Genomic DNA, 16191 nt, shown 5'->3' with positions numbered 1-16191 from the left:
TGGGCTCAAAGCACCTGCTCATTTTACCATCTACCCTCAGATTTAGGAGAAATTAAGGACTTAAATTAGAGAAATTCTGAGACTGTTACAGAAAACTTTAAAATTCAGGTCTTTGTTCGCTACTCAGTCAGATGAAACATGAGGGTCCGAAAGAACTAGAATTTTAAATTTAATTGTAACTCAAATTACCCGCACTATGTAAAGACTATAAAATGTGTTTAGCGCAGCAAAACATTCACACGGTTAAGAAATTACTGAATGTTTAGAGAACCAAATTTTCACCATTTTCTTCTTTTACTACCCGCTCCTTGTGTGAGAGAGTGGACGGTTTCCTTTACCCCTTAGATAAGAAGGGGGTGGTTACCACTACACGCTTACCTTGGGGAAACAACTTGCATTTTATAACTGGACAGGAAAGTCGTTTGGTGAGGGAGAAGGCTAAAGGAAACGGAGGCCGCTGGCGTGACCACAACACAGGCCTAAGGTTACTCTTGAGCAGAAGGCTTCAGCCCCAAACTACCTCGCGCCTCTAACAAGGCCTCTTTTCCCGCGGAGCCTCGCCTTCCCGCAGTAAGTCACACATCCCTCCCACCCGGAAGCCGTCGTCTTGGCAACGCTGTTTGGTCCCGCCCCACCCTTTCGCCCCGCCCACTGCCCTCTACGTCTGTGGTCCGCTGGACTTCGATTGGTCCATCTGTCCTTCACGCTGGAAGACGTACGGAGCCGCGAGACTCTGGAGGTCGCATTTGAATTTGTGGCGCGTCGAGTTCGTGAGGTGGAGAAGGGAGCGGGGCGTCTTCCTGGAGCCCCAAACCCGGTGGTGAGCGACCCTGGAGGGAGAAAGGTGAAAAGGGCGGACGAGGTGAGGGGGCGCTGAGTCAGAGAGGCCGCCTCAAGATGAGGACTTCAGCGGGGCTGCTTCACTCCCTGAGGCAAGCGTGACAGAGGTTCGCCTCCTCGCAGCCTCTAGGTTCTTCTCTCAAGTGGTTTTTGTCGCGTCTCCGAGGCCACGCGCCCGCCCCTTTCCCGTCGCCCCCGAAAAGAGGCTTCTCCTGACGCTCCCGTCCCTCTTTCAGGAGCGGGCTTCCTCAGTTTCCTTCCCTCCGCGGGAGCAACCCTCCCGACTCTGCGGTGCTTCCACCTTCCCCAAGCATACTTCCCTCCTCCCTGGCCTTTCCTGGTCTGTCCTCGTCTCTGTCACCGATGCCATCAGGAGCTTTCTACGAGCCCTTGTCTGTGGAAACTTTCCTGAGCAACCTGAAGCGCGTTATAAAGCGCTGCAGTAATGTAAGCTCTTGTCCTAGCTGCTGACCCTGAGTGAGGATGGATTCATACGGAGAATAGGATTATTTTGCTCTTGGTCGGATCGTGTTGACACATGACATTTCGTGTTGGTGTTATGAATTCCCCGTCCAGACAGCAGAGTAAAGTCAATAGGTCTGTTGGAGGATAGTCAGACTCAGGCTTGATCGGAAATGTAAAAACAACTATTGATTTAAAAATCTTCCTTTCATTAACCTTCTACGTGTATTACAGTCTGACTCCCCGCACCCCACCCCCAGGTTTTGAATTTGAAATTGATATTCAGAACCATTTAAGGAGTTTTGCGGTATAAATGGACATCTTTTCTATATCCCCTGTCTATGACTGTGAAAATCCTCCATTTTCTTTCCAATCTGATAATTCAACAAGATGTCCTCTGTGTCCAAAACATTGGAACATAGATTCTTAACTTCGATGCAGGGATCATCGTCCCTTTTAAGATAAAAGAAAAACCTGGAGCTTTTGTATAGAATATGACACACTCATACACACACACACACACGTTATATAAATTTCAGGAAGTTTTTTTTTGTTTTGTTTTTGTTTTTTTGCCATTTATTGGGCCGCTCCCGCAGCATATGGAGATTACAGGCTGGGGGTCCAATCGGAGCTGTAGCCACCGGCCTATGTCACAGCCACAGCAACGCGGGGATCCGAGCCGCGTCTGCAACCTACACCACAGCTCATGACAACGCCGGATCCCTAACCCACTGAGCAAGGCCAGGGATCAAACCCGCAACTTCATGGTTCCTAGTCGGATTCATTAACCACTGAGCCACGATGGGAACTCCGATTTCAGGGAGTTTTAAAGACCACTCTGAAGTATGGATATCTGTAGATATTTCCAAAAGTGTGTTCCCATTTCTTCCCCAACAGCCAAAGCAGCTAAGTGTTTTACTTCTAAAAATTAATGTAATTTAGGAGTTCCCATTGTGGCTCAGGGAAAACGAATCTAACTAGTAGCCATGGACACGGGTTCCATCCCTGGCCTCACTCAGTGGATTAAGGATCCTGCCTTGCCTTGAGCTGTGGTGAAGGTCACAGACATGGCTGGGATCTGGCAGTGTCTGTGGTGTTGGCCACAGATGTAGCTCTGATTTGACTCCTAGCTGGGAACCTTCATATGCCCCAGGTGAGGCCCTGAAAAGACAATAAATAAATAAATAATTTAAATTTCATTCAGTTTCTGAATTCAGACTTGTTCTGTTAACAAAGCATTGTAGATCAACTATACTTCAATAAATTTTTTTAAAAAAGTCTTGGTCTGAAGAAGTGGGCTTTGAGAAGTTTGAAGCAGTTGTCTTAGTACAACCTTTTTTAAATGTTGAGTATTCTGAATATTTTATTTTTGTGGATGTATTTATCGAAGTATAGTTGATTTACAATATCATGTTAGTTTCAGATGTAGAGCATAGTGGTTCACTTATATATATAACTGATCTATCAGCTTATATATATGTGTAAAACTGAGTATACTTTTCTTTTCCCTAAGAACTTACTACATTGAGTATAGTTCCATCTGTTATACAGTAGGTCCTTGTTGATCTATTCTATATATAGTACTAGGTATATGTCAATCCCAGCCTCCTAATTTATCTCTCCCTCCAATCCTTTCCCCTTTCGTAACCTCAAGTTTGTTTTCTGTCTTTGATTCTCTTTCTGTTTTGTAAGTAAGTTCATTTGCAACTTTTTTTTTTTTCTTTTAAATTCTTCATTTAAGCGATATATAATATTTGTGTTTCTTTGTCTGGGGTAGCACAACTTTCAAATGAATATTGGGTTAAGAATTTTAGAGAAGTCACTGAAATGCTTTCTAAAATTATAGGAAGGTAATTCACAGATGAAGATATGGCCATACACGCATACAAGAAGTAAATTGGCAAGATTTTATCTTTTTGAATTAACATAAAAAATTAGGAAAATTCTTGATCAACATCAACAGTTAAAATAATTTATATGCCTTAATTTTTTATATGTCTTATATTAAGATAATTATTATTGTGAAATTCCTCTAGCATGTCCTGAATATTATTTAGGTCACTGAGCATTATTTTTTTCACATTACTATTTTAGTTAACCTGAAACTTTGTTTTATCTGTAATGTGAGAAATGGCTTTAAAATTTTTTGTTTTGTGTGGAGTTCCTGCTAAGGCTCAGTGGTTAATGAATCCGACTAGGAACCATGAGGTGGCGGGTTCGATCCCTGGCCTCGCTCAGTGGGTTAAGGATCTAGCATTGCCATGAGCTGTGGTGTAGGTCACAGCCACGGCTCGGATCCTGCATTGCTGTGGCTCTGGCATAGGCCGGCGACTACAGCTCTGATTAGACCCCTAGCCTGGGAACCTCCATATGCCTCCAGTGTGGCCCTAGAAAAGACGAAAAAAATTTTTTTTTGTTTTGTGGTTCCTGTTGTGGCTCAGCAGAAATGAATATGACTAATACCCATGAGGACACAGGTTCAGTATCTGGCCTCCATCAATGGGTTAGGGATCTGCCATGAGCTGCTGTGTAGGTCACAGAAGTTGCTCTGGCGTCGCTATGGCTGTGGCGTAGGCTGGCAGCTACAGCTCTGATTTGACCCCCTAGTCTGGGAACCCCCATATGCTGCCGGTGGGGCACTAAAAAGACAAAAAAATTTGTTTTGTTGGTATTTGGAAAACAACTAGCTCACCATCTGTTTTTGTAAATAAAATTCTATTGGAACACAGGCACCTCCCTTCCTTTACTTGATTCTGGCTGCTTTTGTGCTACAAGTTCTGAATTGAGTACTTGTGAAAGAGACTATATCGGCTTCAAAGCCAAATATATGATTGTCTGGCCCTTAATAGAAAAAATTTGTCAGCCTCTGAAATAGGACATCCCTTCCTCCCTGAATGGATAACGTCATGTTCCCACATGGTTTCTGTGTATATATATTTGCTTTTGCTTTTGAGCTTTTCCAGTCTGTTTCATTTGTCTCATCTTGCTCATATAACAAAACACATTGTTTTCATTCACTTATCTCTAAAGTAAGACAATATTAAGTAGGTTAAAGTGCTTCCCCTACTCCCTATACCAAGTTGTTCTCTTATTTATTCTTGACCCGTAAATCCTCCTTATTTGGTTTTGTACTCAGTTCATTACATACCATGAGAAATCTTTTGGGGGTTTTGATAGGAATTGCTTTGACCATGCATATTAATTTGGGAATAGTTGTCATCTTTACAGTATTCAATCTTTCCATCCATGAACATAGTATACCATGATTGTTTTTATGTCTTTTAATTTGATCTTAAAATTGTTTTCTTTAGAGTGTTCATAAGGGAGTTTGGTCTTGCTATATTTTGATTTTCTGATTTGAGCATTAGGGCAGTGCTGTCTGACTTCTATATGTGATCTGGGATGTGTAGTGTTCTTCTATATGGAAAGATTTTGTATAGGATCAATCCTATACAAAATCTTTCAATATTTATGTTGTTGTTGTTAAATATTTGATAGAAAACACCTGTGTATCCTGCTCTTTGTGAGGAGGTTTTAATGAAATTAAGCAAATGAGAATAAAGTCAATTTCATTTTATTTATATCTTACCATTTCTGGCACTCTATTTCTTCTTGTAGATCCAATTTTTCATCAGTTTTCTTCAGTCTGGAGAACTTTCTTTTTCTTTTTTTTGTCTTTTGTCTTTTCTAGGGCTGCACCTGCGGCATATGGAGGTTCCCAGGCTAGGGGTCTAATCGGAACTGTAGCTGCTGGCCTATGCCTCAGCCACAGCAACGCAGGATCCGAGCCGCATCTGCAAACTACACCACAGCTCATGGCAACGCCGGATTCCTAATCCACTGAGCGAGGCCAGGGATTGAACCCAAAACCTCATGATTCCTAGTTGCATTCGTTAACCACTGAGCCACGATGGGAACTCCTGGAGAACTTCCTTTAACATTGCTTACGGTATGGCTTGTTGATAATGAATTCTGTTAATTTTTTTAATTTGAAAATATTTTTAGTTAAATTTTTTCATTTTTTAAAATTTAATTTTATTAATTTTTAATTGAAGTAAAGTTTTTTTTAATTACTCTGACTTTTATTGCATTTATAGTTGTACAATGATCATCACAACCCAATTTTATAGCATTTCCATCCCAAACCCCCAGCAGATCCCCCTACCCTCTAACCTGTCTCATTTGGAAACCGTAAATTTTTCAAAGTCTGTGAGTCAGTATCTGTTCTGCAAAGAAGTTCATTGTGTCGTTTTTTTAGATTCCACATGTAAGTGATAGCATATACTGTTGGTGTCTCACTGTCTGACTTCACTTAGCATGATAATTTCTAGGTCCAAGCATGTTGCTGCAAATGCTGTTATTTCGTTCCTTTTAATGGTTGAGTAATACTCTATTGTGTATGCATACCACATTTTGTTTATCCATTCCTCTGTTGATGGACATTTAGGTTGTTTCCATGTCTTGGCTATTGTATATAGTGCTGCAATGAACATTGGATTTAGTTAACTTTTTGAGAGATTTATTTTTAAACTGGATAAATAATTTTTTTAGCACTTTAATATTCTATTTTTTTCCAACTTATGCTGTTTTTAGTTAGATATTTGGAGTCATTCTGAGCTTTCTTCTAGTATGTAATGTGTCTTTTTTCTACCCTCTAGCTGCTGCTTTTTTAAAAGTCTGAGGCTTAATTTACATATAGTAAAATTCATTTTTTAAAGAATATAGTTCTTTGAGTTTTGACAAATGTAAACTGTTGTGAACTACTTTCATAGTGAAGATAGCTTATTTCTCTAAGTCTATAAAGTTACCTCATGCTTCTTAGCATCAATTCTCAGATACCATATGTATCCCCTAGCAACCATTTATCTGGTAATCTGCTACTATTGTTTGCACTTTGAGAACATCATGTTAATGGAATTCTGTAGTATGCAGCCTTTTATGTCTGGCTTCTTTCATTTAGCATAATGTATTTAAGAGTCATTCATGTCGTTGCATGTATCAGTAGTCTCTTCCTTTTTGTGTGTGAGTAGTATTCCATTATATATATGTACCATAATCTGTTTATCCATTAGCCAGTTAATGGACATTTGTGTTCTTTCCAGGTTTTGGCTATTAGCAATAAGCTGCTAATAGATTATGGAATCTCCATATGCTGGGGTGCAGCCCTAAAAAAAGAGGGAAACTAGTTGTGATCCATTAGTGAATTGTTCAGACAGCATTGTTTATAATTGCAAAAATTTGGAAACTTTCTTAATGTCCATCAGGAGAAAAATGAGTATAAAAATTGTCATATATTCTCAATGAAAAAGTGAAGAGGGGATTAAAATAATGAAGCAGAGAAACAGGAACCAATATGATGAATCTCACAATCATAGTTTGAGCAAAAAAAAAAAAAAAAAAAAACTATTTCAGAGGAATCTATTATAATAGGTGTAATACCACGTTAAAGTTTAAAGATATATAGAACACTGTTAATTTAGTAAATGTGTAAAAACTGCGTGGAGATCATAAACATCAGCTTCCAGATAGTAATTTGTTATGGAGATAAATTGTGGTATGAACTTGTAGGGGGAGCAGGAAGAGAGGAAGAATGTCATTAAGGAAGAATTATTAGAGTGCTTAAACTGTATTTGGCAGTGTGTTATTTCTTAAGCTGTATGATAGATACACAGAAGTTTTACTTGATTTTTTTCACTTTAGAATATTTCAAGTAATTTTTATAAGAAAATTCTTAGGACACAACAAAATGGAAGGTAGAACTTGGAAGAGATATATCAGCTAAAATTTTTTTTTACTTAAGAGCACAATATCAAATGTACAACTGAGGACAGATAAGAACCAACTGATAAAAGGATGTTGGGGGAGAATTGATTTATGTTCTTGAATTTGTTTTAGTTTTGTTTTGTTTTTTGTCTTCTGTCTTTTTAAGGTCGCACCCTCGGGATACGGAGGTTCCTAGGCTAGGGGTCGATTCAGAGCTGTAGCTGCTTGGCTACGCCACAGCCACAGCAATGCCAGATCCAAGCCTCGTCTGTGACTTACACCACAGCTCACAGCAACGCTGGATCCTTAACCCACTGAGTGAGGCCAGGGGTCAAACCTGCGTCCTCATGGATACCAGTCAGGTTCGTTAACTGCTGAGCCATGATGGGAACTACATTCTTGAATTTGTAATCATGTACTTCTTTTAAAGAGGTTGTGATTTCCTTTGGGAATACCATACCAAGCAAAATTAAGCATGATGACTTGCAAGCAATTTCACTAATGCATGTTCTGCACAGTGGTGCTACTTTCAGAAAGTTTAATCAATGCCTTCTAGGAGATTTTGAAACTATCAAAGAGTCTCAGAAGGAGGAAAACAAGGATGTGGTGGGGTATTAGGAAAAGCCTTGAGATCTTTCTCACATGGCATAGGAACTCAGTTAAAAGATAATCACCTAATCAGGAGATCTCCTGAGAAAGATTACGGAGCTGATGGAGGAGTATACTCAAGTGGCCTCTACTTTATTGCTAACAGTTCCCATTCTAGTTTTAGGGAATTATAAGATTTGATCCTTGTCTTCAAGGAGATAGGCATTTATTCTAACTACACCATCAAGCCTTTTACCTGGGAAGAGAAATTTTTTGTGGAGAGGGCTTTATAGGAGTTGTCAGTTCAGAGGGCTAGGTTCATTTAAAGAGCACTAACCACAGAGATAAATAAAGCAAACAGGAGGCCCAAGGGACTTCCAAAAACCCAGACCTGCAGAACATGTATAGGAATTATTAGAACTTTGTATAGCTTAAGTTTTCTTAAATTTTGAGACAGTCTCTGGTTGAATTGTGTTCCACTGAAACATATGTTCAAGTCCTAACCCTTGTGAATGAGGTTGTATTTGTAAGTATTGTTTTTGCAGATATATTATTAGGGTGAGTTGTAATGCAGTGTCTGGTGTCTTTATAAGAGAAAGAAAAAGGAGATTTAGATACAGAGAAACAGAGGACAGAGACACTCAGGGAAGGTTCTGGCCATGTGATGATGATAGGAGCAAAAACTGGAATTAATGTAGCTGTAAAGCAAAGAGCACAAAGGATTGCTGGCAACCACTAGAAACTAAGAGGGAAAGAGGGATTCTTCTCTAGACTCATCAGCGAGCACGACTACTAAACCTCTTAGTTTGTGTGGTATTTGTCAGCGACGTCCTAGGAAACTAATACATTCTACATCTTTATTACTTTTGTTGGGCACTATTTATTTCCTTGTGGCAATTAGCAATAAAATACTTTTTTTATTTATTTAAATTTTATTGGAGTATAGTTGACCTACAGTGGTGTATTAGTTTCAGGTGTAAACTAGCAAAGTGAATCAGTTATACATATACATGTATCTATTCTCTTTTCTCATATAGGTTATTACAGAATACTGAGTAGATTTCCCCATGCTACACAATAGGTCCCTGATAATTATCCATTCCACATACAGTAGTGTGTATATGTAATTAGCAATAAAGTACTTAAAATGGAAATGACTACTAGGTTTGCTTGGTGGGACATAAATTAAAAAAAAATACTGGGTAGTTAAGATTTCTTGTTCCTGCATAATGGAGGAAAAGATAACCTATATATATAACAAAAGGAAAACCTCTAGGGTCCAGAAACAATTAAAGTGCTGGAAAAAAGGAGCATTAGGCCTATAGGCTGATCAAACTGCTATACTGAGAGGAAAGAGATAGGTCTCTGTAATTGAGAGACTTAAGTTTTAGACGCATATAGCCACGAGAAATGAGGTCTTGGAGTCTCTTTAAAGTCAAGTGGTTAGAAATCAGACCCCCTGCTATTGGCGCTTTCTAATTTAATATAATTAATATGTTAGTAATTATAAATATAATTGCAAATACATTGTCTCATACTTAGCATTTAGTGTTTGTTTCATCACTTCATTCTGATATTTTTCCTTTCTTCTGTTGGACTGATTTTTTTAAATTTCATTTCCTATTCTCTTCTATATTCTTAATTTATCAAATCTTTTATTACCTTACATTTATTCTTGTATTTTCATATTTTGCTATTTTAATTTTCTAGATATTTTGAATTTTCAGAGATGTTATCATTGTAAATTTACATTTTTTGTGACTTCATTCCTTCCTGTGTATCCTACTTGCCCTCTGTGGGATCATTTTCATTTTGCTTAAAGAATGCCCTTCACTATTCATTTTAATGTGGATTTGTTGAGGACAGATTCTCACAGTTCTTCACCTATTTGAAAAAAGTATATATTTCACCTTCACTGATGAGGTGTAGTTTCCCAGTTATGGATTGACAGTTCAGTTTTCCCATCCCTTAGAGGATGTAATTCCATTATCTTCTGGTCTCTACTGTTTTTTCCTAGAAGTTAGGGGTCAGATTTATTTTTATACCTTTAAAAGAAACTGACCTCTTTAAGATTTTCCCTTTTTGATTTTTAGTAGTTTTAGTATGGTGTGCCTAGATTTACATATTTTTATAATGTATACTATTTATCCTTTGGTAGTATTGAATTATGGCTTGCTATCTTTGGCCAGTTTTGTAAAATTCTTGATCAGTATCTTCTCAGATGCAGTTTCTTCCACATTCTCTCCCTTTATCCCAGTAAATTACCTTTTCTATTTTCAGTCATTTTCTATCCCTTTACCTCCAACACTAAGTAATCACTAATGTGCCTTTTTGACATTACAGATTCATTTTGACTTTTCTCTAATGTCATATAAATGAAATTTTACACTATGTATTATTTTGTATTTATTTTTTCCAATATTATATTTCTCACATTAACTCATATTTTAGTATATATCAGTATTATAGTATTTCTGTATCTATTTATACATTACAATTTGTTTATCCATTCATATGTTGATTGACATTTGGGTTGTTTCCAAATTGAAATTATTATGAATAAAGCTGCTATGAACATTTGTGTGTAGTTGTTGGCCAAATACCTAGGGAGTGGAATTGCTGTGTCATACAGTAATTATACATTCAGTTTTATAAGAAACTGTCAACTGTTTTCCAAAGTATTTATATGATTTTATGTTACCTTCAGGAATGTATGAAAATTGCAATTCTCAACATCTTTGTGAACACTTGGAACTATCAATCATTGAAATTTTAGCCATTCTGGGAAATTTATATCTCATTTTGTTTTTTTTGTTTGTTTGTTTTTTAGGGCTGCACCCGTGGCATATGGAGGTTCCCAGGCTAGGGGTCCAATTGGAGCTACAGCTGCTGGCCTATGCCACAGCCACAGCAACATCAGATCTGAGCCCTGTCTGCAACCTAAACCACAGCTCTTGGCAATGCCAGATCAGTAACCCTCTGAGAGAGGCCAGGGATTGAACCTGCAACTTCATGGTTCCTAGTTGGATTCTTTTCTGCTGTGCCACAACAGGAACTCCACATTGTGGTTTTAACTTGTACTTTACTGATGTCTAATGATGTTGGCCATGTTTTATTACCTTACATCTTGTGTTTATTGTGTGTTCGCATCTTTCATAACGTATCTCTTTAAATATTTTGCCAGTTTTAAAGTGACTTGTCTTTTTTTATTGAGATATTAACGTTCCTTATATATTCTGTATAAAAGTACTCGGTTAATTAGGTTTCTTCAGAATATTTTCTACTGTGAGATTTGCCTTTTTATTTAATTAATTAATTAATTTAATTTTTTTGCTTTTTAAAGCTGTACCTGTGGACTATGGAGGTTCCCAAACTAGGGGTCGAATCAGAGCTACAGCTGCCAGTCTATGCCACGGCCACAGCAATGGCAAATCAGAGCTGCGTCTGTGACCTACACCACAGCTCACAGCAATGCCAGATCCTTAACCCACTGAGTGAGGCCAGGGATCAAACCCGCAACCTCATGATTCCTAGTCGGATTAGTTTCTGCTACACCATGATGGGATCTCCTGCCTTTTTATTTTTAAATGATGTCTTTTCAAGAGCAAAAGTTTTAATTTTGATGATGTCCATTTATCCATCTTTGATTTTATGGTTCATGAGTTTTGTGTCCCAAGAAATCTTTGTCTACTTCAAAGTCACAAAGATTTTCTTCCTATGATATAAAGTTTTAGCTTTTACCTTTAGGTCTCTGACCTATTTTGTGTTGATTTCTTTGTGATGTAGTGTTTGGGATTAATTTTTTTCTATATGGATATCCAGTTCTTCCAGCACCATTTTTACCATTCCCACTTGAATTATCATTGTTTCTGGTAATGAAGGAGTACAACCTTTTTGAACAACACTTCTGAGGTAACAGTTATAATCTGTCAAAAAGATACAGGGTATCTGGACTTGCATGGTTCAGTTTTCAAGCAGTCCAGCTAAACTTAAAAGGTCTGAGCAGAGATTTCAACTGTTACTCATTACAAAAGAACGATTTACTATTTGACTTCAGCCAAGTTAACTGCCTATTGCAATAAAATATCAGCCTTCTTCAAAGTGCGACAATGTAATTCAGAATCTCCACAAACACATTATCACAATGTCCATGATATAGTAAAAAATGTCTACAGACACCCAAAGAAAGGGGAGAATGTGATTTTTGTCCAAGAGAAAAGGCAGTCAGTGGAATCAAACCTCAACAGAATTGATGTGTTGAATTAGTACATAAGGATTTTAAAGTAAGCATCACAAATATGTTCAATAATATAAAGGGAGATTTGCTTGTAATAAATTAAAAAATAGGAACTCTCACCAGAGAAGTAAAAACTTTTTTAAAGTGGCAGTAGAGGGGAATTCTGGAGTTGAAAATTTAGTACCCTCCCAAGAAAAATCACCAGATAGGATTAATAGCAGAGTGTAGTAACAGAAGAGATAATGAGCTTGGAGACAGACCACTAGAAATTATTCACTGTGAAGAAATCAGAAAAAAGACTAATCAAAAGCAAACATAGCCTCAATCACTTGTGGAACAATATCACAATATCTATTATATACCTAATTTGAGTCCCAGGAGAAAAAGTAGAGGAGCAAATAACAGTAATAATAATAATAATTATAATAATATGAAAAAGACAGTGAATGAAAATTTACCAAATTAGGTGAACAACAAATTTACAGATAAGGAGAATAGCGAAAAGCTGGGCAATTAGGAAATGAAGCAAGGTTCAGCCATGTAGTTAAACTGTTTGAAAACATCTAGAGTAAAATGACATACTATAGAACAAAACAGTATGAACTAGATTGATTTCTTATAAACAATAGAGGCCAGAAACCAAAGGAATGGTGTCTTTAAAGTATTGAAAGCACACACAAAAAGCCTGTTAAACTTTTATTCTCTCTTCAACTTTTGAGAATGCAGGTCAAATAAAACATATTTCATATAAACAAATCTTAGAGAATATTCTGCCTGCAGGTCTTCACTATTAGGAATGCTAAAGGAAGTTCTCAAATACCTTGGCACCTATGTTGACAAGCAGTCAACCTAATGTGCATTATCCTATTTCTGGACTAACTATTCTGTTCTTCTGATTTATACATCTATCCATTATGCAGCTACCACATACTATTTGAAATAAGGTATAATAATTCTCTAAATCTGGAAGACTTAATACCTAGTGCTGTCACACTTGCAACTTATGTTTCTCTAAGAAATCTCTGTGACTGTTGGCCCTTTCCCATATACATTTGAGAATCAACTAGTCATTTTCTACTGAGTTTGTTGAAAATCTATTTGTGATTATACTGAATCTATATTAGACCAATAAGTTGGTAATTATCTGCGTAAGAAATATGATTCTTATAATCCATGTAGTTATGTCCTTTCATTTTTTGCATCATCTTTAAATTCTCTCAGCAGAGTTTGTTGTTTTCTTTGTATAGATCTTGTGCAAATTTTGTTAAATTTTTCCCAGAGTAGTTCATATTTCTTGGTAATATTGCAAGTTTTGTTGTCCTGTAATTTTTTTTTTGCCAAGTGCCAGTATTTAGGAAAGCATTTAATTTTTCTGTATTAATTCACAATTCTTTGTGGGAGTTCCTGTCATGGCTCAGTGGTTAATGAATCCAACTAGGAACCATGAGGTTGCGGGTTTGATCCCTGGCCTTGCACAGTGGGTTAAGGATCCAGTTTTGCCATGAACTGTGGTGTAGGTTGCAGACGTGGCTCAGATCCCACATTGTTGTGGGTCTTGCTTAGGGTGGTAGCTACAGCTCTGATTTGACCCCTAGCCTGGGAACCTCCATATGCCGTGGGAGCGGCCCGAGAAATGGCAAAAAGACAAAAAAATAAGAAATAATAAAATAAAATTTTGTGACCGTGCTAAAATTTACTATTAGGTTATATTTACAAAAATTTGTTTATGATGTTTTACTTCTTTCTTTCCAATATGTGTGCCTTTACATTTATTTATTTATCTGTTTATCTATTTATCTATTTTAATTGCACCGTCTCTGACCTTCAAGGTGATGTTTAATAGCAGAGAGGGTACATCTTTGCCTTATTCCTGATTTTGGGGATAAAATATTTAGTTTGTCTCCATTAAGTGTGATGAAAGCTATAGCTTTTTCTTTTTTTTTTTTTTGCCTTTTCTAGGGCTGCTCCTGCGACATATGGAGATTACCAGGCTAGGGGTCGAATCGGAGCTGTAGCCACTGGCCTATGCCAGAGCCACAGCAATGTGGGATCCAAGCCACGTCTGCAACCTACACCACAGCTTATGGCAACACCAGATCCTTAACCCACTGAGCAAGGCCAGGGATTGAACCCGCAACCTCATAGTTCCTAGTCGGATTCGTTAACCACTGCGCCACAATGAGAACTCCAAAAGCTATAGCTTTTTCATAGTTGTCTCTTATCAGATTGAGGAGATTCCCTTTCATTCCCTATTTTGCTGAGAGTTTTTATCACTAACAGATGTTGAATTTTTGTCAAATAGTTTTTCTGTATCAATTAAAATGATCATATGTTTTTCTTCTTTATTCTGCTAATAAGGAGGATTACATTGATTTTTCACTGTGAAGCCTATTTTGCATTGCTGGAATAATCTCCAGTTCATTATGGTGTATTATTATTATTATTATTATTACTATAATAATTTTATGTTACTAAGTCACATTTCCTAATGTTTTGATAAGAATGTCTATGTTTAAGTTTGTGAGTATATAATTTTCTTTTACCTTGTAATAGCTTTGTATGATTTTGGTATTGTTGTTTTAATACAAAAAGAAAAAAAGTGTTTCTTCCTCTTTAATTTTTAAAGTCAGATCTGTGAGGAGTAAATGCTATTTCTTCCTCAATTGTTTGGTAATGTTAATTGAGTGGAAAGTACGGAGAGTTCCCACATACCCCCTGTTTCCACATATGCACAGCCTCCCTCAGTGTCAACATCCTGTATCCAGAGTACGTTTGTTACGATTGATGAACCTACATTGACACATCATTATCACTCAAAGTCCATAGTTTACAGTTTGTGTTCACTCTTGGTATTTTACATTTCATGGTATTTGACACAAGTATAGTGACATGTATCCACCATTTTAGTATCATAGAGAATTTTTTACTTTCCTAAAAATCCTCTATGCTCTGCTTACTCATCCCTCCCACCCTTCTTACCCCTGGCAACTTTTGGTATTTTCATTGCCTACAAAGTTTTGCCCCTGCAGAATGTCATATAGTTGGAATCACATAGTATGTAGCCTTTTCAAATTGGTTTCTTTCATTTAGTATGCATTTAAGGTTTCAACCCGTCTTTTCATAGCATAGCTCATTTTGTTTTAGCCCTGAATAATATTTCATTGCATTGAGGGGCCACAGTTTATACCACATACTGAAGGGCATCTTGCTTACTTCCAGGTTTTGGCAATTATGAATAAAGCTGCTATAAGCATCCATGTGTAGGTTTTTGTGTAGATGTGAGTTTTCAGTTCCTTTGGAGGAGCACACACAGCACCAAGGAGCATGATTGCTGGGTTGTATGAAAAGATTAATTTATTTTGGTGCATTGTGGGAGAGCATGTTCTAGTTTCATTGATTTGCATGCAGCTGTCCAGGTTTCCCAGCAATTCTTGCTGAATAGACTGTCTTTTCCCCATTTTTTGTTCTTGCCTCCTTCATCAAAGATTAATTGACCATAGGTGTCTGGGTTTATTTCTGCGTTCTCTATTCTGTTCCATTGGTCTGTAGGTCTGTTTTGGTACCAGTACCACACTGTCTTAATGACTGTGGCTTTGTAATATTGCTTGAAGTCTGGAAGAGTTAGTATGCCTCCTGTTTGGTTTTTGTTTCTCAGGACTGCTTTGGTGATTTTGGGTCTTTTATGGTTCCATATGAATTTTTGGATTGTTTGTTCTATTTCTGTGAAAAATGTCATGGGTCATTCCATAGGGATTGCATTGAATCTGTGGATTGCACTGAATCTGTGGGTAGTATGGCCATTTTTACCATATTAATTTTTCCAATCCAGGAACATGGAATGTCTTTCCATTTCTTTACATCTTCTTTAATTTCCTTGATTAATGTTTTATAGTTCTCGGCTTAAAGTCCTTGGTCAGGTGTACTCCCAGGTGTTTGATTTTTTGGGGTGATATTTTAAAAGGTACTGTATTTTTGTATTCCTTTTCTAGTATTTCATTGTTAGTATGCAGAAGTGCAACTGATTTCTGAATGTTAATTTTATATTCTGTTACTTTGCTGAATTTATTGATCAGTTCAAGTAGTTTTTGTGTTGAGTCCTTAGTGTTTTCTATGTATGGTATCATGTCATCTGCATACAGTGACAGTTTTATCTCTTCTCTTCCTTTTTGGATGCCTTTTATTTTGTTTGTCTAATTGCTGTGGCCAGGACTTCCAATACTATGTTGAATAGCAGTGGTGAGAGTGGGCATCCCTGTCTTGTTCCAGATTTGAGTGAGAAGGCTTTCAATTTTTCTCCATTG

At 37.2% G+C, this 16191-nt stretch overlaps 1 protein-coding gene and 1 long non-coding RNA gene across 3 annotated transcripts in view; one reads left to right on the top strand and one right to left on the bottom strand.

The window, feature by feature from the left end:
* Positions 1 to 581, bottom strand: part of LOC110261269 (uncharacterized) — a 191986-nt gene extending 191405 nt beyond the window's left edge. For both annotated transcript variants that reach the window (XR_014805568.1, XR_002345305.2), the window contains exon 1: positions 379 to 581. This is a non-coding gene — a long non-coding RNA (uncharacterized LOC110261269). The remainder of the gene's footprint in view (positions 1 to 378) is intronic.
* A 161-nt stretch (positions 582 to 742) lies between these two features.
* The window catches only part of PMFBP1 (polyamine modulated factor 1 binding protein 1), a 509524-nt gene continuing 494075 nt past the window's right edge, over positions 743 to 16191 (top strand). The window contains exon 1 of the mRNA XM_084959706.1: positions 743 to 820. The gene's annotated coding sequence lies outside the window, so the exon portion shown is untranslated. The remainder of the gene's footprint in view (positions 821 to 16191) is intronic.

The sequence above is a fragment of the Sus scrofa genome, chromosome 6 (genome assembly GCF_054392235.1).
Source record: "Sus scrofa isolate SSC_HxYL_T2T_F1_AM1 chromosome 6, Sscrofa_HxYL_maternal_Yorkshire_Landrace_v2.0, whole genome shotgun sequence".
NCBI classification, from domain to species: Eukaryota; Metazoa; Chordata; class Mammalia; order Artiodactyla; family Suidae; genus Sus; species Sus scrofa.
Note: the sequence above shows the minus strand (reverse complement) of the source record. Positions and strands in the feature narration are given on the sequence as shown.